The following is a 23,376-nucleotide window of genomic DNA, read 5'->3' on the forward strand; positions in this document are numbered from 1 at the left end:
CTGCAAAGTTGCTATCTTCGCTGGGATGGCTCAACTGTGGTACGCCGTGTGTTGCTAGTGTCCCCTTCGGCTGACAGCACCACCACCCAGAGTGGGAGGCTTCCTGTCACAGAGCCGTACCCACGTTTTCGCTGGACCGGTGAGTACCATGCTACCTCTCTGTCTCTGACTTTGTCATGTCGGGGTGTGTATGTGGGCCCTCTGTTTTATGGGGATGGCAGTTCGGTATGGGTTCTGTAATGTCCCCCTCATGTCTATAGGTGCGGTCCCTGTGTGTCCCTTCCTGGTCCCTGCGGGGGCGCTGTGGCATTCCGCCACTGTATGGGGGGTTGCGGGGGTCTCCTATGTCCCTGAGGTGCTTGTGCAACTATCAAGGTACAGTATATGGTGTGTGGGGGGCGCAATCGGCGAAAAAACGCGCGGCCGCCTTTTTAGGTGTGGGCAGGCTGTTTGGCATCATTGTGAGGGCAGCAGCCATTTTCTGTAATGCTGTTGGCGCCGATTGGGCGCCATCATTAGTGTAGGCAATATGTCCTAATGTGGACAGCGGCCATTTTACCAGAGCTTCCCCATAGACTTGCATTGGCAACCATTATTTTGTGGCTCAGGGCGGTGTCTGCCTCTAGAGGCGTGAGGTCACTTCCTCTTTCTTCACATGCAGATCGATTCAATAGCGTGGCAAGTATAGCTCACTGTGGGGGGCTTTTTATTGTGTTTCCTGGCCTGCATTCCTGCTAGCATTCATTTTTTCGCCGATTTAAAGGGCCAGCGTAATTTAAAATTGAGATTGCTATTATGGAGTCCCAGGATAGCAAATTCCCCCCAGATCTGGTGGAGGGTTCAGGTATTCCTGAATCCTCTGCTATAGTGTCACTTACTGCTGCACTTGCGACTTTAGCGTCTAAAGTGGATTTGTTGATGTCTGACCGGGCTTCTAAGAAAAGGCCTATGCCCTCTGTCTTCTGATTCAGAGCCAGATTTGGTTGCCACTGACAGTGTACTCCCTGAAGGGTCTCAGTCCTCTCAGTCGGATGTGGAAAACATATTTTTGTGGTGCCCAAGAGATTTCAGTACTGTTATCCCTTTGCGGATCCGGTGGATTCTAAACCGCTTTGTACGGGTCCAAAAGTTCCGAATGGAGTTCCTCCGGTCGGTGGTGGCATCCCCGAGTCCAGGAGATTTCCTGGCTTCCATCGACCTCAAGGATGTGTATCTACACATCCATATTTACAAGGGTCATCAGAGGTACCTCTGATTCGCAATAGCGGAGGAGCACTATCAGTTCGTGGCGTTGCCTTTCGGCCTCGCTTCTGCTTACCAAAGTTTTGGCTCCTGTTCTAGCCTTGTTGCGGGTACAGGGGATTGCCATCCTCGGTTACCTGGATGATCTCCTATTAAGGTCAAGCTCCAGTGCCACTCTGTTGCACGATCTGTCAATCACGGTTCAGACACTCCAGGAGTTCGGCTGGACCATCAATTTTCAGAAGTCGACCTTGTCCCCTTCTGTTCGCCTCCCATACCTGGGGATGATTCTGGACTCCGCCCAGGCGAAGGTCTTTCTTGCGGAGGACAAACTCCGGATCCTGCAGGATGAGGTCAGGTCTCTCAGGGACAACAAGTTCTCCTCGCTTCGGACCTGCATGCGGTCCCTGGGTTTGATGGTGTCGGCTTTCGAGGCGATCCCATTTGCACAGTTTCACACGAGATCTCTTCAAGCGGAGATTCTGGTATCGTGGGACAGACATCCTCACTTGTTGGAAAAGAGGATCTCCTTGAGCCCCCAAGTGAGATCAGATCTCCTGTGGTGGCTCCAGTCTCCGGCTCTGAAGGAAGGCAAGTCCTTTCGTCCGTTGGTATGGACTGTGGTCACCACGGATGCCAGCCTGTCGGGCTGGGGTGGAGTTCTGGGCAATTTGTCTGCCCAGGGCACTTGGTCGGAGGGGGAATCCTCCCTGCCGATAAATGTCTTGGAACTGCGTGCAGTCAGGCTCTGTTTGCTCCGTTGGTCGGATCGACTTCAGGTCTGCCCAGTGCGTGTCCAGACGGACAATGCAACTGCGGTGGCTTACATCAATCACCAAGGGGGCACCAGGAGTGCCCGGGTGGCCAAGGAAGGGGCCGAGATTCTGTCATGGGCCGAGACGCAGATCACCGGCGTTTTTGGCAGTTCACATTCCAGATGTGGAGAACTGGCAGGCGAACTATCTGAGTCGCCAGACCCTGGACCAAGGGGAATGGTCCCTCCACCCAGAGGTGTTTCAGATGCAGTGTGCGCGGTGGGGATCCCGGACGTCGATCTGTTTGCGTCTTGTCTCAACAACAAGGTGGGAAGGTTCGTGGCAAGAACGCTCGACCCTCTGGCGGTTGCCTCGGACGCGTTGGTAGTGCCTTGGACTCGTATTGGCTGATTTATGCCTTTCCCCCGATTCAGTTGTTGTCCAGATTCCTTCGCAGGTTAGTCTCGGAAACCGAGGTTGGTGATTCTGGTGGCCCCAGTCTGGCCGCGCCGGTCTTGGTATGCGGACATCATGCACCTGGTCGTAGAGCCTCTCTGGCGGCTCCCGCTAAGACTTTTTCTGTCTCAGGGACCGATCTTCCATCCTGCTTTACGGTCGCTGGCTTTGACGGCGTGGCTGTTAAAAGCCAGGTCTTGAGAGACAGAGGTCTCTCGTCGGCAGTCATTCCTACCTTGCTTAAGGCCAGGAAGGCCTCCTCAGGTAAGATTTATTATCGTACCCAGGTTTGTTTCGCCTGGTGCGAGTCGCAGGGGTTCCATCCCCGCTCCTTTTCGGTGGTGAGAGTGTTGGCTTTCCTGCAAACTGTAGAGCAGCGTCTTGTGCTGACCACTATTAAGGGCCAGTTGTCTGCGCTGGCCATTCTCTTTCAGCGCCCCTTGGCGTCTAATTCCTTGATCCGCACCTTCATTCAAGGGGTGCGTCATCAGGCTCCCCCTAGGAGGGGACCCTTGCCCCCTTGGGACTTGAATTTGGTTCTGTCCTTTTTGCAACGTCCTCCCTTTGAAAACATCCGGGAGATTTATCTGCTGGTGCTGTCACGGAAAGTTGCCTTTCTGGTGGCGATCACATCTCGCAGAGTGTCAGAGTTGGCGGCCCTGTCTTGCCGCTCCCCCTATCTGGTTGTTCATAGGGATAAAGTGGTCTTGCAACCTCATCAGTCCTTTCTTCCAAAGGTGGTTTCTGACTTCCATCTCAACGAGGACATTGTCTTACCTTCGCTGTGTGCGAAGCCTACGCATCCTAAGGAGTTTGCCTTGCATTCCTTGGATGTGGTACGGGCGATCAGGGTTTACCTGTCGTCTACTGAATCCTTCAGAAAGTCGCATTGTCTTTTTGTCCTTCCTGAGGGACCTCGGAAGGGTACGGCTGCGTCTGCGGCAACCATTTCTAAATGGATCAGGCAGACGATTGTGCTGGCCTATTCAATTAGGGATCAGGTTCCGCCTTTCCCTGTCACAGCGCACTCTACCAGAGCGGTTAGTGCATCTTGGGCCTTCCGCCATCAGGCGTCGGTGACGCAGGTGTGCTAAGCGGTGACCTGGTCGTCCCTGCATACCTTTACGAAATTTTACAAACTTGATGTCTCGGCATCAGCGGATGCCTCTTTGGCCGCAAAGTTTGCGGCAGTGCATTAGCGGAGACAGGATAGTTTTTTGAAAACAAGAAGAGAAAAGACCGGGCGCCGATCTAAGTGTAGCAATAAAACATTTAATAGCAATAGCAAGAGTACTACTCACAGGAGTACGTTAAAAACAGGCATCTCAATAGTGGGTGTGCAGAGTTCGTCCGGGGGGTCCTCCAGAAGTCCTGTTGGAACTGGTGCTGCGAGGGATAAGCTGCGGTCTCCTGGTGCGGGACGCGCTGATCTCTCTGTGTTGATCCGGCAGCGTGAGTCCGTAGGATGGAGGGCCGTGGTGTCACTTCCTGGTCGACTCTGCGTGCTTGAACGGCGACGCGTTTGCGGAGCATGCGCTCCTTCTTCAGGCCGTGCAGGGGCCATATTGGATGTGGGCTTTTATGCCAGTAGTGTGGGGAGCTCTGGTACGGTGGCTCAATATGGCAAAAAGGTACTAGCACTGCAGCAAAGCGCCTCGGGGATGTGTGACAGGCAGGGAACAGTGTGGAAAGTCGGGATGAAGAAGAGTGTATGTAGCTAAACCTTGATTGGCAACATATGTTGTGAAGGGTCCCAACAGTATGTGGCATAAGTGTCGGTCTGTATTAGATTTGGGAAAGGGGATGCCAATTGCCGATGGGACTGGTGGTGATGGTGATGGTCAGGATTACTTGTGGAAGTTAGAAATTTGGATTAAAAATAATAATTAATAATTAAAGGTTGGAACTTAAAAAATGAAGATAAAATGAAAAATGAAAAATAAAAAATAAAAGATATAAAGGAATGTCACAGGTGTAAGGAAATACGGACCTGTACAGCCACATACACATGCACTAGCTGCATATATATGCGCATATATATGCGCATGCTCACATGTTCACGCGTAAAAGATGTATGTATAAAAAATGTATATATAAAAAATTCTGTATATATAAAAAAATTCCTATGTGGAATGTATATAAGGATTTGGAAAATGGTGTAAATAGAGAGTATGTATAAGAAATATATATACACATGTTAAATATACATCCAGTATGGGTGGAAACGGATTTGAGTTTACTGGGGGCTATGAGTTTACTGGGTTTCCACCCGCCCAACCAATACCCTATGCCTCATCCCTCTGGTAGGGATGTTCCAATGCCGGAAAACTCTGTGCCTCACCTGTTCACACATCCAGCATGGCCAAAAAGAATTCACCAACAAAGGCAAAACATACCCACTAAAACAGTTCCACAACTGCTCATCAGAATATGTCGTCTATTGCCTTTCCTGCCCCTGTGGGCTACTGTACGTGGGACGCACAATCAGACCACTAAGGAAAAGGTTTGGCGAACATCGTTGCCTGGTTGAAAAAGGGAAGGACAAACACAGTGTCCCCAGACACTTCGCAGAAACCCATGACAAGTCCCCCACAGGTCTTAAGGTATGGGTGATCGAGTCCATCCCCAGCACACTACCCAGGACCGAGCGTTTCAAGCGTCTCTGCCAGAGAGAGACATACTGGATTTATTCCCTTGAAACGCTCTCTCCTGGGGGCCTCAATGAGGAGATAGAGATCAATGTGCTGCTGTAGCCCATCTCCCTCCCCCTACAGTGCATTTACCCCCAATTGGTCTTCTCATATTAATGTGAATATTTTCTGCCCAGGTTCATCATCTCTTCTTCCAGCGGTTTCTCTCATCCCATCATCCAACCATCTCCACCGACTACAACTCCCTTCCCAGTGCAACTTCCAAAGTAAGTACCCATATATAGGTCTTTAGAACTAAGAATATATATATATATATATATATATATATATACCACCTGAGACGTCCCAAGTGTTTATCCCTTGAACATGACCACTTCCCATACCTTAACATCCAACTCCTTGCTGTCCATGCTTCCCCATGGCAATTCGCCAATATCCTCAATTACTGTCATGGTTCCCGACAATAATTGCCACCACACCTGACAACAATGGTCACTACCTTTTCGTCCCACATACAATGCATTACAATCTCATAACACTTTCCCACACTTTCCCCCCCCCCCCCAAAACCCCCCCCCCCCTCTCTTTACACCTTGCATATTTATTTATAGTATAATATATAATATGTATGTGTATATGTTCCACCATTTTTTTATATATATATATATATATATACACATGTTTTTTATATGTATATTTAACATGTGTATATATATTTCTTATACATACTCTCTATTTACACCATTTTCCAAATCCTTATATACATTCCACATAGGAATTTTTTTATATATACAGAATTTTTTATATATACATTTTTTATACATACATCTTTTACGCGTGAACATGTGAGCATGCGCATATATATGCGCATATATATGCAGCTAGTGCATGTGTATGTGGCTGTACAGGTCTGTATTTCCTTACACCTGTGACATTCCTTTATATCTTTTATTTTTTATTTTTCATTTTTCATTTTATCTTCATTTTTTAAGTTCCAACCTTTAATTATTAATTATTATTTTTAATCCAAATTTCTAACTTCCACAAGTAATCCTGACCATCACCATCACCCCCAGTCCCATCGGCAATTGGCATCCCCTTTCCCAAATCTAATACAGACCGACACTTATGCCACATACTGTTGGGACCCTTCACAACATATGTTGCCGATCAAGGTTTAGCTACATACACTCTTCTTCATCCCGACTTTCCACACTGTTCCCTGCCTGTCATACATCCCCGAGGCGCTTTGCTGCAGTACCTTTTTGCCATATTGAGCCACCGTACCCGAGCTCCCCACACTACTGGCATAAAAGCCCACATCCAATATGGCCCCTGCACGGCCTGAAGAAGGAGCGCATGCTCCGCAAACGCGTCGCCGTTCAAGCACGCAGAGTCGACCAGGAAGTGACACCACGGCCCTCCATCCTACGGACTCACGCTGCCGGATCAACACAGAGAGATCAGCGCGTCCCGCACCAGGAGACCGCAGCTTATCCCTCGCAGCACCAGTTCCAACAGGACTTCTGGAGGACCCCCCGGACGAACTCTGCACACCCACTATTGAGATGCCTGTTTTTAACGTACTCCTGTGAGTAGTACTCTTGCTATTGCTATTAAATGTTTTATTGCTACACTTAGATCGGCACCCGGTCTTTTCTCTTCTTGTTTTGGGTCATACAGGGTTACTTCACCCTTCACTGGAGGCAGCCATCGAAGTGTTTAGCAAGCCACAACGGACTTTGTATACCGAAGCCCACCTTGCCATACCTTGCTATATGCATAGAAACTGTTTACAGTTTTGACCATCTGATTGCGCCAATCTCTCCTCTCCTCCTTGCAAAGGATAGTTTTTTGGCCTGTTTGTTTTCCTGGGCTTTCGCTCCTGTTGAGTTTTCTTGTTGCCCAGTGTTTACCTTTCTGGTTCAGAAAAGGTTCTTTTCTCTGACCTGGGTGCTGCGTTGCCTTTTTTGACGGTTGCGTTTTCCCACCCCTCACATCCACACTGCTTTAGGACGTCCCAGATGTGCAGATTGTATGAGTGGGCGGCGACTGTCAGAGGACGTAAGAGAAAATAGAATTTTTGTAAGAACTTGCCAAAAAATGTTTTTCTCTGAGTCCTCTGACAGTCGCCCCCCCCCCCTCTTTTGGGGTTCATGGATCTCTATACTGCTTGCTACCAAACTGAATTGGAAATGCAGCTAGCTGGGGGTATTGGACCAGAGGGACAGCCCCCTGTAGGTGTGTCTATACAAAGTTTTTGTGAATGTTCTAACAAAATCTTATGCCTAGCTTACTCCTGTGGAGAAGGCCAATACCCAGATGTGCAGATTGTATGAGTGGGCGGCGACTGTCCGAGGACTCAGAGAAAATAATTTTACGGTAAGTTCTTACAAAAATTCTATTTTTTTTTTTTTTCTGTTTCATTCATCGCTGGACACAGCTCTCCAGGATTCTGAACCATTGGGATGTTCCCAAGCAGTGCTAAATATGAGGGGTGGGACAACAAAAAATATCCCAAGGCTAAACACAATAGCCAACCAGGTAAACAGGAGCTTAACGAAAAACAACTGGAGCCCAACCTGCACAATACACCCCAAAAGAGGGAACAGACCCTCTAAACGGCAACCTGCAAAACCTTGCGGCCAAAAGAAGCATGCGCAGATGCCAACACACTTTATAGAATTTTGGGAAAGTGTGCATCGACGACCAGGTGTCTGCCTTGCAAACCTGCGCCACGGACGCCTGATGATGAAAGGCCCGAGAAGCACTAAGCAACCAAGTAGAGTGCGCCGTGACAGGGAAAGGAGGAACCTGACCCCTGATTGAATAGTCCAGAGTCACCGTTTGATCCATCTGGAAATGGTAACAGAAGGAATGGAGATCTTTTTTCTTGGCCCATCCACGATCAGATAGTGAGTCTGACCTCTGAAAAGACTCTGTAGCTGCCAGACACACCCGAATTGCCTGAACCGCATCCAGGGTATGCAATGCAAATTCCTTAGGATGTTTGAATGAAGACATTGTGTTGCCTTCCCTGTGTTCCAGGCCCAAACAGAAATCAGAGACTACCTTACGAAGGAAGGATGGACATGAGCGAAGAACCAACTTATCTTTGTGGACCACCAAGTAGGGGGTACGAAAAGATAACGCCGCCAGTTCTGTAACCCTGCGAGCAGAGGTGATATCCACCAAAAAGGCCACCTTCTGGGACAGCATAAGCAGGGGAATCTCCTGCATATTCTTAATGAGGCTTGTGGAGAACTGAAAGCACCAAGTTCCGGTCCCACGGCAGTAGTGGAGACTGCACCGAAGGAGTCAGAAGTCGGACCCCTTGAACTAAGGTACGCACCAGAGAGTGTGTGGCCAGGGGTCGCTGCAAGAGGATTGCCAAGGCCGACACTTGGCCCTTGATGGTACTCGAGGGCAATTTCTGCTCAACACTCCGTTGAAGGTCAAAATCCAAGCCACCTAAAAAGAACAAGGGTAAACACCAATTTGACACCTCAAAATGTACGCTTTCCACGTACGATGGTAGATCTTCCTAGAGGCAGCCTTCCTAGCCTTCAGCAGTGTCTGAATCACCAACCCAGGCAAACCTCTATCCTTTAGCACCTGGCTTTCAACAGCCAGGCCGTCAAAGTCAGCAACTGTAAAGCAGGATGGAAGATTGGCCCTTGGGACAAGAGATCCTGAGAAGCTCCAAGGGACGTCAGCAACCAGCTGCACCAGGATGGAGTACCAAGACCGGCGAGGCCAGTCCGGAGCTACTAGAATGACAGGAATCCCCTTGGCCTCGATTCTGTGCACGAACCGTTGCAGAAGCTTGAGAGGAGGGAAGGTGTAGATCAGACAATTTTCTCTTTCGTTCATTGATGGACACTCACCTGATCATCTTAACCATTGGGTTATACTGCCCCCTACAGGAGTAGGACACTATTCAGAAAAAAAGACTTGACTATGCCTATGGGCAGCCCCAGGAGGTATACTCCCTCTCTCTACTATAGGTATTCCGTTTTTTTTTTTTTTCTCTGCCTGGTCAGTAGTAAGGCCTAGTTCCTTGCTGCAATCTGGTCCTGGCCATTTGTTTTCCCTTTTAGATAGATTTTTTTTCTATTTTTTTTTTTTTTCGTGCGAGCGCTACAATCAACTGCTGGACTTGGCTACGGGCTGGATAATCTAGATCCAGTGATCACTCCAGTCTGGCCAGCGAGTACGTGCAGAACTCAGCTTCGCGCTAGGTTGGCTGCACAATCGCCCCACCGGATGGGGGCTAGCCTGCGTGTTTTAACGCCTCACGAGGTGTCATCTGACCGGGGTCTCGACCTGCGTTGCATCGTTCCTCCTGGCCGACAGCCCCCTCATTTTGATGTCAAGGATGATTTGTCTGGAGCGGTGCCTGCCTAGTTCCTGGTATGGTAAGTAGCTCTCCCTTTGGAGGGTTTTAGGGTGGATGTGGGTTCCTCCATTGGACAGTTGAAGCCTCGTATTCCCCTCCTTCCCGTTAGGCACCTCCCCCCCCCTTCTGGGTCCCTGTTGGTCATCTAATCCCCCCTTCCGACCACCCTCCCCCAATACTTGTGGTAGCAGGTTGTGCTGCTGGCAACTGGGTAATCGGCTGAGGGGGGGGGCAGTGCTCCTACTATGACCCCTCTTCTTTTCTGTGCCTTGCCTTAGGCCTAGGGATCCCTCCTGGGTCCCTGAGAGCCCCAGGGTGCTGCGCGGGGCTGCCATTTTGTTGTGCCCTATATTCTGCAATACATGGCGGCCATGTTTGCATTAGTCCTGCATTGAAAATAGCAGTGGTCATGACAGTGGAGCCTTTCTGGGTGGCGAATTCCACTGTGGGATCCCCTCCTTATCCACTGATGCTGGGTCCCTTCTGACCCTGGACGCCTGACATAGAGTGCAGTTTACCCTGGGGCTGCTGGTGCCTGTTCTGTGAGGTGTGTGTGTGTCTCTCTCTCTCTCTCTCTCTCTCAGGATTGAGGGTTGCTGGCAACTGGGTGGTGCGGCCAGCACAGTGGGGGTGTCCCTTAGCAGTGTTTTGCACTTTTCGTGGGGGTCCCCTTATTTGCCTATGGAGTCCTTGGAGCATGTTTTCCCACCTGACCCGGCTGTGCACGAAAAGGCGCTGGTGGATGCACTGATTGTGTCCTTGTGTGAGACTTTAAAAATGGAGGACGCAGCTGCGGCAGAGGCACTGGTTCCCTTTAGCACTCACAAGCTGTCTAGAGCGGTTAAGGTGTTCCCCTTCCCTTCCTATTTTGACAGAATTGTCACAAAAGAGTGGGAATGTCCAAAACGTCCCTAAGCGATTTGCAATGCAGTACCCCTTTTGAAGAGTCTCTTCTTAAAAAGTTGACTGTTCCACTGGTGGTGGACTCCCCGGTTTCCAGATTGAACAAGGCAACCATGATTCTGGGGGAAGAATCTCCAGCCTGTAAGGACCTGGCTGCAAAGAAGGTGGAAGTTGTGGCCCGCAATATGTTCATGGTTGCTGGTTTGGCACTTAGGCCATTGCCCTGGTGTCGCAAAATCTGACGGAGTGGGCTAAACTTTTTACGCTGAGACTTAGGGGGAGAGCAGCTCCCCCTTGCCTTTGCTGAACTGGCGGACCAGTTGGTTCAGGGGCTGCTGTGTCTTTGGAGGTGGATCCCCTGATTACCAGACTGTCTGTTTCGGCAGTGGTCCTTAGTAGGGATAGACCGATAATGTTTTTTTTCAGGGCCAATACTGATACCGATATTTTGGTCACAACGTATTGGGAAAAGCCAATATTTTGTACATTTTAAAGTTTTGAAAAATAAATAATTTTTTACACATCTGGTACTGAACATGTTCATTTTGGTTTAATGCTTAATGGCTGGCAGGCACCCTGTGGTGGCTGGCTGGCTGGCTTGAACAGTGCCTGTGGCTGGCTGGCTGGCTTGTACATTGTCTGTGGGTGGCTGGCACCCTGGCGGTGGGTGGCTGGCTCGCTGGTACAGTGCCTGTAGCTGGCTGGTACAGGGCTGCTGTGGGTGGGTGTATGGCTGTGATACACTCCCGTGAGCCTAGTCCCGACTCCAGAGGAGGCTGTCCAAGGTGAGGGAGGCGGCCTAAGAAGGTAGAATAATGTCCCAAATATATCTGCCAGTTCCAGGGCTGATACTAATATATCGGGGAAAGTGCATATCGCCTCAGTTTCAGGGTCTTGGCAATCTTCTTACAGCCTAGGCCATCTTTCTGTAGAGCAACAATTCTTTTTTTTTCAGATCCTCAGAGAGTTCTTTGCCATGAGGTGCCATGTTGAACTTCCAGTAACCAGTATGAGAGCAAATGATAACACCAACTTTAACACACCTGCTCCCCATTCACACACTGAGACCTTTTACTAACGAGTCACATGACACCGGAGAGGGGAAATGGCTAATTGGGCCCATTTCGGACATTGTGACTTAGGGGTGTACTCACTTTTGTTGCAAGCGGTTTAGACATTTGGCTGTGTGTTGAGTTATTTTGAGGGAAAGCAGATTTAGAGTTATACAAGCTGTACACTCACTACTTTACATTGTAGCAAAGTGTAATTTCTTCAGTGTTGTTACATGAAAAGATATAATAAAATATTTACAAGAATGTGAGGGGTGTACTCACTTTTGTGTGATACTATATATACAGTATGTATATATATATTACAGACACACTTTGTCCTGGGAGGATGTGTAAGGAGAGGATCAGAAGAGTAGCCATCTTTAAGCAAGGTCAAAAATCTTTGGGATCAGAGGCTCCTAAAAAGTTATTTTGAGAAAGAATGGTACAGTCAGAGTTGCTTCCTTGAGGGGATTCAGACAAACTCCGTAACAGGGCATCAGCAGGGGCGTGGCCTGGACGTGATGGTGTGAGGACGCATCTTGAGTGAGCTCCTGCCTGCCTGAGCCTGCCGCTTGACCTGTAGCGACCGTCGATTGTATAATTACCCGCTGGCGATGCCACCGAAGAGACGGCCGTCCTCCCAGCCTCCCGGGGGGCTCTCCGCACGTTCCACGGACCTCCGAGACCTCTTCTCTGTGACCCCTCGGAGCCGCCGAGAGGCGTCCAAGATGGCGGCGCCCCGATCCTCTCCGGCCTCCACGCTGCTCCCGGGACCGTCTTCCTCCGCTGGAATACAACTCCCTCAGGTACAGGAGCGCAGCCCCAACCCCTTCTTGCCCTATACAGCGGCATCTCCTCACTCCACTGACTCTGGGGACACGGAGGAGGACTGGGATTGGAAGGCCCACATTAAGGCCTTGCCGACCAGGACGGAGATTGTCCACCTGATTACTACTACAGTGGAGCATTCGGTCACCCAGGCCTTGGAGGGTCTGAGGGCGGACACTGAGGCTCTGGGACACAGGGTGGAAGCCCTAGAATCCGGCCAGGACGATATCCTACATTCCCTATCCTCCTTTCAGGAGTCTGCCAGCACACATGATACTGTCCTTAACACTCTTATGGATCAGCTTGATTATTATGAGAACAGAGATAGGCGCCAGAACATTCGCATTAGGGGGCTCCCTGAAGCCACCAGAGTGCCTGACCTGGTCCCCTCTGTCCAGGGTATTTTTCGTCAGATTTTGGGAAATAGAGCCCCTGATGTCATAGACATTGACAGAGCGCACAGGGCCTTGCTTCCCCCACCAAAGGAGGGTGAGCCGCCCCGGGATGTTATATGCAAACTACATAAGTATGCTGTGAAAGAGGATATAATGCAGGCTGCCCGGTCTATGGCTGTGATTGACTTTGATGGCGCTCAACTTTCTCTGTTCCCCGACCTGTCTAGGCGGACACTCATGCAACGGCGCTCCCTGCGCCCCCTACTGGATGCCTTACGCTCTCATCAAGTGGTGTATCGTTGGGGCTTCCCCTTCCATCTTACCGCCTCCAGGAATGGCAAGTCGGCTGTTCTCCGCACCAAAGATGACCTGCAACGCTTCTGTGCTGCCCTGGATGTCCCCCTGGCGGACTTCCCTGATTGGAGACTGCAGAGTACTCTACCCTTACCGCAACGCCCTGAGCGATGGCAACAGGTCACCCCGCGTGGAGGGAAACGCCGCAGAGGCTCGAGACGGGGCTCCGCCCGGGCCTCCCAGAGAGACTGAACGCTGCTCACCTTTATTGGAAGCTTGCCAGATGGCGGGCTTTACTAACCCCTGCTGCCTTGGGGGGCCCGGCTGGGTCCCTCTATCTTTATGGTGGTATTTGCACTACGTTGTTAGCTTTGTTTGCCTTATATGTTGATGGTTTCGGGGTGGGGTTCTCCCCCCTACGGACTGGGGCTGACCCGGGGTCCTCGGGGGCCACGGGTCTCCCCCAGACCGGCTGCAGGTCATGTTTACTTCCTAGTTATTGTTATATGGCTCGGAGATGCATTGCTCCTCTCACTAGTGGTTCAGTCACTACCCCACAGTAGGTGGCCCCGTGGGTCTGGGTACTCCCAAACCCTCGAGGGTTTTTTTTTTCCTCCCTTTTTTGGGTACGGTTAGTTGGAGCTGCCCCCTCTCTTTTGAGGCCAAGGGGGCACGTCCCTGTGAGATACCTCACCATGCTGAGGACGATTTTTTGTCTCCTGCTCTTCTTTTTCTACTCTTCGTTTCTACTATCCCATTCTCTATCACTGTCTCCTCCCTCTGTTGTCCCCTTTCCCCCTTTCCACATTCTCATCTCTCTCTCCTCTTTCCCTGGGTGGCCTGGTGGGGGGCGTGGAGCCCACGGTGGAGGTATGGGACAATGCATCTTGGAGTTCTTCTTGCCTCCTTTACTGGTCGGGGCGAGGCTCATGACAGTGTATTATTTGCCTGTTCTTTCTGTCCGCCCATTGCTGTCTCATGGCTGAAACACTTCGTGTGACCTCGTACAATGTACGGGGACTTTGTTCTCCCAATAAGAGGGGTAGGATGTGGCAGGAACTGCGTCACTTGCGCCCTGATATACTTTATTTGCAGGAGACGCACTTCACTGCCTCCTCCACCCCCCGCCTACCTACTCAGGTGTTCTCCCAATGGTACCATAGTGTATCTCCAATTGCCAAGGCCAGGGGGGTCGCCATAGCCATTCACAAACAGTGTCCCTTTGTGCTCATAGATTCCCTTGTGGATCCTGAGGGTCGCTTCCTTTTTCTGAAGGGTACAGTTCACGGCCACACGTACACCCTCGCTAATGTGTACGCACCTAACTCTAGAACGGTCTCCTTTTTGTCCTCGGTCCTTACCAAACTCAAGGGGTTTCGGGGGGGCATTGTTGTTTTAGGAGGGGATTTTAATGTGGTCCTTGATTCCTCCCTGGACTCCTCCTCGGGATGCTCCCCGCTCTCTTTTCGAGCTCGGACGCACCTTAGGAGGCAGCTCAGAGCTCTGCATCTGGTTGACTGCTGGCGGACCCTTAATCCCGGGGTCAGGGATTACAGTTATTACTCCAAGGTTCACGACATGTACTCTAGATTGGACTTACTCATGGTAGACCAGTACCACCTGGACTCTGTCCGTGCCGCTTCGATCGGGTCCATTACTCTCTCTGATCACTCCCCGGTCTCCCTGACGTTCGCGCCCCCCGGTGCTCACCGTGTGACCCGGACGTGGCGCCTGAATGAAAACCTCCTGGATGACCCCTCTATTTTGGGTCAAGTGACTGAAGAGGTGCGCTCCTATTTTGAGCTCAACTCTTCGCCTGATGTTTCCCCATCGGCAATATGGGAGGGCCATAAGGCTGTGATCAGGGGGGTCCTCATTTCGCACGGTGCCCGACTGAAGCGGCAACGACAGCAGGAGGTCTCCAATTTGCTGGATCGGATCCATGAACTGGAGACTAAATATAAGAGGGACAGGGCCCCGGAGGATGCTCGCTCTCTGGAGGACCTCAGGAACAACTTGTCATCCTGTCTGGACAGACGGGCCAGAGACAAGCTGCGTTTTTGGGCGCACCGTTTTTATGAACACGGCAACAAATGTGGCCGCCTGCTGGCCCGTATGCTACATAAACGGTCGGAGGCCCGCCATGTCCATGCTTTGGAGACACCAGAGGGAAGGGTCGTAAGTTCCCCTCGCATAGCCGCTTGCTTCCAGCGATTTTATGAGTCCCTGTACCATCTCCCACAGGCTGGGGGGGGTCGGTTGTCCGACATACGTGCCTACATGGCTGACTCCGGACTCCCTAGGCTCCCAGACGGGACCCTGGAGGAGCTGGAGGCTCCCATTACTGAGGCGGAGGTGAGCAGGGTGGTATCTGCTTTGCCTGCGGGCAAGAGCCCGGGCCCAGACGGCTTTACTAACCTCTATTACAAGTCCCTGCTCCCTGTTCTTAGCACCCGTATGTGCACTTATTTCAATGCGGTGTCGGATGAACGGCCTCTCCCTCCTGAGGCACTGTTGGCCCACATTGTGGTACTTCCGAAACCGGGTAAGGACCCCCTCCACTGTGCCAGCTACAGGCCCATCTCTCTCCTCAATGCCGACACCAAGATTTTGGCCAAGATTATGGCCCTTCGCCTCCAAGACCATATTGCGTCCTTGATCCACCCTGACCAGGCGGGATTCATGCCCCTCCGAGAGGCCCGGGACAACGCCGTCAGGGCTCTCCATGTACTTCACTGGGCACAGAACGGACCGGACAGACTCCCTTGTCTGGCTCTGTCCCTGGATGCGGAAAAAGCCTTCAACAGGGTGGCCTTGCCATACCTGTCGGAGGTTCTTCGATCTCTGGGGCTTGGGTCCCGTATGTTGGGGTGGATCTTGGCCCTGTATCGCGGCCCGAGTGCCAGGGTCAGGGTGAATGGGCTACTGTCGGATCCCTTTCCTATTTACAATGGCACCCGGCAGGGGTGCCCCTTGTCGCCCCTCCTTTTCGCCCTGGCCCTGGAACCCTTCTTGAGGAGAGTGAGGGCTCTATCTGACATTGCTGGCGTCACAGTAGGCTCTACGGAACATAAGGTGTCGGCATATGCCGATCATCTACTGTTCTATCTTACACGACCGCAACTCTCCCTCCCTGTAATGGTACGTGAACTGGGCCTGTTTGGGCAGCTTTCCAATTTCAAGATCAATTATGATAAATCGGAGTTGCTTCCCATTCATGTGCCCTTGGACCTGGCTTCGACCTTACAGCGATCTTTTGGCTTTAGATGGCGGGAGGACTACCTCCCATACCTTGGCGTGAACATCTCCCCTGACTTGAAAACTCTATATGACATTAACTACGGCAACTTGCTGGCGCGTATCCATCTTGACCTGGAATCGTGGGCGTCCCACTCGGTAACATGGTTCGGTCGCATTAACGTGCTTAAGATGACCATCCTGCCCCGCCTGATATATTTGTTTAACACGGTCCCCATGCATTTACCTGTATCCTTTTTTAAACGTTTGCGACAAGCTTTTCTAAAATTCGTCTGGAGGGAAAAGAGCCCACGCCTGGCCTATGCTATCCTCAGAAGGACGAAAGCGGACGGTGGCGTCGGCCTTCCGGATGTCACCCTGTACTACAAGGCTATGGCATTGGTTCGTATGCTGAACTGGGCGCATGAGGGTCTCTCTAAACCTTGGGTCCCCTTGGAGAAAACACTAGCGGGACGGATTCTCGCGGGTGCCCCGTGGATCCCGCCGGGTGATCGTGGACTGTCGGCCTGGACGTCACCCCTGACTTTGGCTACGCTTCGTATCTGGGATGGTCTTAACGCGTCTGGCGCCATGTCCTCCGGCGTGTCCCCTTTGGCTCCCCTGTGGGGCTTTCCCTGGTTTCCCCTGGGCGAGGACGTACGCTTTTTTCGCTCCTGGAACACTGATGGCAAACTGTACTGTGGGAAATTCGCTCCTGCGGGCACTTTGCTACCCCTAGCGACTCTTCACGACCACTTCGGCGACTTTCCGATGTCCGACTGGCGTTATAGGCAACTGACTGATTTTTTTCGCCACACTCCCAACTGCTCCACGACCGATTACCGGCCTCTCGGCCTTTGAGAAGTGGTTTGTTGACCCTCCGGCATCCCGCCATCTGCTGTCGCACATGTACAAACTGTTGTTGGGTGGGGTTTCCTCCTTGCCCCCCTATTTTATGAAAGAATGGGAGAGGGAGCTGGGGGTAGAGTTCACTCCCCCGCAACTCTCTCGCATTCTGCGTTTGACCCATGTCTCCTCCATTAGCACTAGGATACAGGAGTCGGCCTATAAATTTGTAGCCCGATGGTATAGGACCCCTGCCAAGTTGGCCCGGATTTTTCCGGGCTCGGATCCCCATTGTTGGAGGGGCTGCGGTCAGGTGGGCACTTTCCTCCACATTTGGTGGGAGTGCCCCCTGCTGCGGCCCTTCTGGGACGCTGTGCATCTCTGGGTATCTAAGCTGTCGCTTACCCCTCCTTCCCGCTCTCCCCTTCAATACCTGTTCCATGATACACGCTCCTCCATTAAACGTTACAAACGTAGCATAGTTCCTTTCCTGCTGAACGCCGCCAAGTGCCTCATACCGCGGCATTGGCGGAGCTCCACCTGCCCCACGCTCTCTGAATGGAAGCATGAAGTCAACCTGGTGATGGAGGCGGAACGGCGTGTTCTCACATCCCAGGGCAGAGAGGAACGCTTTAAGGACACCTGGATGGGGTGGATGTATTACTCTGATGAAATCTCCGATGTGAACACATCTAGTATAAACGACTGAGCTCTAGGGCTCCGACCTGGTCTTCTCCCGCTGGGATCCGTGCCTCCATTCCGGCCCCCCCTTTCCCTACCTGTTTTACCCTCTTTGTTTTGCCTATTTCCCTTTACTGTCTCTTCTCTTCTTTGTCTTCCTCCTGATTCTCATTCTCTCTCACTGTCTCTTCCTCTCGGCCAGTGGCTGATTCTGCTGAAGTACTCTATAATGTGTGTAGCACCACCCCCGCAGGAGCTGCTGATTATATTATTGGGTCTACACCCTGCCTAACAACCCAATCAAATTGGCTCGATCCCTCCTCAGGCACAACTGACCCAGAATAGGACTGGACTATCAAATAGATACACAGGTTGGAATACAATACTTCACTATGCAACAATACCTTGTTACCTTCTTGAATAGTAGTCCTTCTGGGTGACACAATGGAACAACGCACAAGATTGTAATTAACCAAACTTAGTTTACTATATATCAAATTGAATAGGGGAGATACAATACAATACAATACAAGTCCATAAAAGGTTATTTAAAACAGCTTTAAAAAGGTAAAAGAATACCCCCACACTCCTCCTGCATTAAGGCTAGACACAGTACCAGGTAGGTGGGCCTATCTGAGTCCCTCCCCCAGAGTTCTCTTCTTTCTTGTTGATCTTCGCTAGCAAGGTTATTGAATAGAGCTCATTTGTAATCCAGATTAGGAATAAAGATCAAGAGAGAGAAAACAACGAGCTGTTAGTTGTCACCGCAGGGTGTCTGCGTAACTGAGCAATAACTTCTGCGAGAGAGATAAGCCTCTGGCGACTCCTTTACAGACCTTATTGTTTGTCTATGAGTCTCCTGAGAGAGTATGGTGATAAACCCCGGGGTTTTATCACCTCCTGCTGCGCTACCGCTATCTGTAGATAAAACTGTCTCTTCAGCAGATAAAGTCAGTTATTGGGCATGTGCCCTCTCACCAACAGAAGTTTCTCCTTCGCGCGCTTCCACTGCGGTCTCAGTCCTTTGGCTATATGCCAGCCGCGCGGGGTCCTTCTGGCGGATGACTTCCGGTCTCGGCAAACAGCAGTATGACCTCCAGGAATGTGCCTCGTGCTTGAGATGGGACGGTTCCACGTCGTCCCTCCAGGCTAAAAGGCTCTGGCCCAATATCCAGTGTCAGTCCTTCACTCTCGCTCGCTGGTTCCTCAGAGTCCAGCGCAGAAAGGCCCCCCCTTCGCGCGCTTCTCTCTTCCTTTAAATAACCTCCCCCATAGTGCGGTGCAGCCGTGCACCCTGGATCTTGCAAAGCAGCCTGGGAGATGTAGTTTCTTCATCTTGTGAAAAGGAAGTCACAGCCCGGGAAATTCCATGCAGCTACCACTAGAGGGAGCCTAGTTCCTGGATCTTGCAAAGCAGCCTGGGAGATGTAGTTTCTTCATCTTGTGAAAATGAAGTCACAGCCCAGGAAATTCCATGCAGCTACCACTAGAGGGAGCCTAGTTCCTTCCCACATATCAAACAGTGTCTTTAGGCATGTTTAACCCCGCTACACACTCCCCCCACTTGAGAAACTTTGGTCCCCAAAGAGGTCAACAGTATGTACCCTAGTGCATAGGTTGGCATTATACAACAAAAACATTAACATTTTGCTGAAATAAGTCAATCTGAATATATCCAATTTTGTATTCTAATAGCAGTGCAACAGTAAAACGATAAAGTGCAATTAATAAGCAAATAAGTGATTTCTACAGTGTTAATATAGTGCTGATTTCTAGTGCTTTTATATAGTGCTCCTTTAAAAAGCACTTGTGCCTTTGCAATTTCTTAAACACTTACATCTTAAAGTTTGTGTTGAAAAAAAAAAACATCAAAAGGTGAGAAAGAAAAAAAAAACATATAGTGAGGTCAGAGCAACAAAATGTGCGCAAACATTAACTCACAAAGTAAACCAAATTGTGAACATCAAAAACTGTGCTTATTATAATAGCCAAACCCAATATCCTTATGTACAAACTTAAATGCAAACGTTTTCTACTTCAATACTTTGTTCTCATGATCTCTCACAGACCCCCCAAAACTTGGGTGGCTTGTACAGTTGTGCCTGGGGGTGAGCTAGGGTTGTCCCCCACCAAATCTACAGTGGAGGAACTAGGCTGGTCAGGAGACCTTTTAGAGATAAAAACAGCTTCTTCCGAACATTCACCCAATTGATCATAGGTCAGTCTCTTAGGTGGGTGAATGACTCTCCTTTCCCTCTGTTCCCATGGAGGCATGCTCTCAGAGGTACTAGGATCAGGCACTTCTGAGGATTCTTCCATGTCCCCCTCCTCATGTTCCAACACAGAGGCACCTGATGGTTCAAGAGAGGTCAGTTCTTCTTCAGAGAAGGGTGCAACCTCCTCCTCAGGATCTTCATCCTCAGCTGCTTCTTCTGGAAGCATATGAAAGGGTATGAATTCAGGGGCTTCTGCCCGAAGGGCTCCTCTATCAGCCAAGTCAGACGAAGACAGGGAGGCAGGTGTGGGTTCTGGCAACTGAGATGACCACAACCAGTCGGGTACCTCCTCTTCATCTTCCAAATCTTCAGATGGAGAACTTCCCTCTCCCTCATCTGGGAGCATCGTCTGAGATCTGGTAACTGGTCTGGACCGGCGAGAAGTCGAAGGGGCCGCTGACAAGTCTTCCACAGGGGGCATACGAACCGCTTCAGAGAGAGGCAGCAAATGGTTCCGATGCCAAGCCTTCAAGACCCACACTTCCCTCAGGCCGAATTTGGTACACAGGAAGGTTTGGCAGTTGCTTACAGATAACATAAGGTTGGGACTTCCAGCGGTCTGCCAACTTGTGTTTTCCCGGGACACCCAAGTTTCTCAACAAAACCCTGTCCCCTGGTTGCAGGTCATGGATCCGAACTTTTAGGTCGAAATTTTTTTTATTCCGCAGTCCACGTTGATCAGATGTGGCCTGAGCCTTGTCATAGGCCGCTTTCAGACTCTTCCGCAGTCTGTCCACATATCCTCTATGCGATGCTGAAGAGGTATGATCAGGCGAAATGCCAAAGGCCAAATCCACTGGCAACCGAGCCTCCCTTCCAAACATCAGCCGATAAGGGGAATATCCAGTAGCATCACTGACAGTGCTGTTGTAGGCATGCACAATGGCAGCTACGTGCCTGCCCCAATGCTGTTTCTTCTCTGAGCTCAAAGTCCCCAACATATCCAAAAGAGTCCTGTTAAATCGTTCAGGCTGGGCATCCCCCTGTGGATAGTAGGGAGTGGTTCTAGTCTTTTGAATGCCTAACATATCTAACAGTCTCTTGATCAGTCTGCTTTCAAAGTCCCTTCCCTGATCAGAATGGAGGCGCTGTGGTAACCCATAATGTACAAAGAACTTCTCTACAAGAACTTTGGCTACCGTTGAGGCCTTCTGATCCCTTGTTGGGAATGCTTGAGCATATCTGGTAAAATGGTCTGTTACCACAAGGACATTCCCCTGGCCACTCAGATCAGGCTCTAAGCAAAGGAAATCAATGCACACCAGCTCCATGGGTCCCTGACTTTGTAGATGGCCCATTGGGGCTGCTTGACGTGGCAGAGTCTTCCTCTGTATACACCGGACACAAGAATGACAGTATCCTTCAACTTCGGCCCTCATACAAGGCCAGTAGAACCTGTCCCTGACAAGCTGAAAGGTTCTTTCGGGCCCCAGATGGCCATGATTATCATGAAGAGCGGCCAGAACTCCCTCTCTGTATTTAGCTGGTAAGAACAGTTGCCACTTCTCCTCCAGATCTTCAGATGGACCTCTCCGGTAGGCCACTCCTTCTCTGATCTGTAACCGGGTCCACTCTCTATGCAACAGACGGGCCCCCTGAGGGGAGTCAGTTAGAAGCAACTCAGGGCTCTGGATCTCCAGGGCTTCCAAGAGAAGTTTTCCCAAAGGGTCTTCCAACTGCTCCTTCCGCAAGTCCCTTTTGGACAGCCGGGGCAAACCCTCCCCTTCAACTTGGGTCACCTGGCAGTAGCATTTGGGTACTCCGATAGCCGAAACCCCAATCTCTTCTGCTCTTGACCCTCCTCGGGATCGAAATTCAGTTCCCTGATATAGGGCACGCACCCCTTCTGGAGCCAAATGAGTCCATTCTTCCGCAGGTTCCTGTGGAACATGCAACCTTCTGGATAGGGCATCTGCATCCCTATTTCCGATTCCTGGCCGATACTTCAGGCTAAAATTGAAGCTAGAGAGGGCAGCCAACCATCGATGTTCTGTTGCATCCAGCTTGGCCGTAGTCAACAGATAGGTGAGGGGATTATTATCTGTCTTGACAATGAATTCAGCTCCGTACAGGTAGTCTTTCAATTTGTCAACCACTGCCCACTTCAAGGCCAAGAATTCAAGTTTGTGAGTAGGATAATTCCTTTCAGCAGGCAGTAGGCTTCTGCTCACATAGGCAACAGGTCGCAGATGACCCTCATGCTCCTGATAAAGTACCCCCCCCAGCCCATCTCGGCTGGCATCAACATGCAGTTCATATGGTTTTGTGGGGTCCGCATAGGCCAACACAGGGGCAGTGGTTAGGGTTTCCTTCAGCTGGACAAAGGCCCCTTCGCATTCCGGGGTCCACTGATCCTGGATGGATTCCTTAGCCTTCCGGGGGCCTATGGTGGACTTCGCCGGCTTTACCAACTCAGGGACATCATCTTCTTCATTCTTCAGGAGCTCATTTAGGGGTCGGGCAATCTGGGCGAACCCCTCCACAAACCTCCTGTAATAGGAGCAAAAGCCCAAGAATGACCGGAGTTCGGTCACATTTGTGGGTCTCGGCCAGGAAGCAACAGCATGCAGCTTGTCCGGGTCAGTGGCCACCCCTTCTTCAGACACGATATGGCCCAGGTAATGGACCGAGGACTGATAGAATTGGCACTTCTCAGGAGAAAGTTTCAGACCTTCTTCATGTAGCCTCTTCAAGACCTTTTCCAACCTCTCCTCATGTTCTTCTAAAGTTCTGCCAAACACGATAACATCATCCAAGTATACCAGTACCTCTATCAAATTCATATCTCCAACGGTCCTCTCCATCAGCCTTTGGAAGGTAGCAGGGGCCCCGGACAACCCCTGAGGCATGCGATTGAACTCAAAGAACCCCACAGGGGTGATGAAGGCTGTTTTCTCCCGATCTTCGGGGTGCATGGGGATCTGATAATACCCACTCTTTAAGTCCATCACACTGAACCACTTCGCCCCTGACAGACTCTGTAGGGCATCTTCGATTCGAGGAGTGGTATACTGGTCTGGGATGGTTCTTCTGTTCAGCGTTCGGTAGTCGATACAAAGCCTCAAAGATCCATTTTTCTTCCGGACTACCACTATCGGGGAAGCATACGGGCTCCTGGATTCTCGGATAATCCCGATCTTTTTGAGCTCTGCCAGCTGTTGACGTAGATCTTCTAAGTCACCTAAGGGGACTCGCCGGACTCTCTCCCTGAAAGGCTTGTCCTCACTCAGGCGGATCTTATGAGTGGCGCTCCTGGCACATCCCACGTCAAACTCGCCCTTAGAGAATATTTCCCTCCATCGAGCAAGTTGTGCCTTGGCCCTCTTCACCCATTCCGGCGGGAGGGCAGCGTTTCCAGAGC

Source organism: Pelophylax lessonae, assembly GCF_965119305.1.
Source record: "Pelophylax lessonae genome assembly, chromosome: 11".
Classification (NCBI taxonomy): domain Eukaryota; kingdom Metazoa; phylum Chordata; class Amphibia; order Anura; family Ranidae; genus Pelophylax; species Pelophylax lessonae.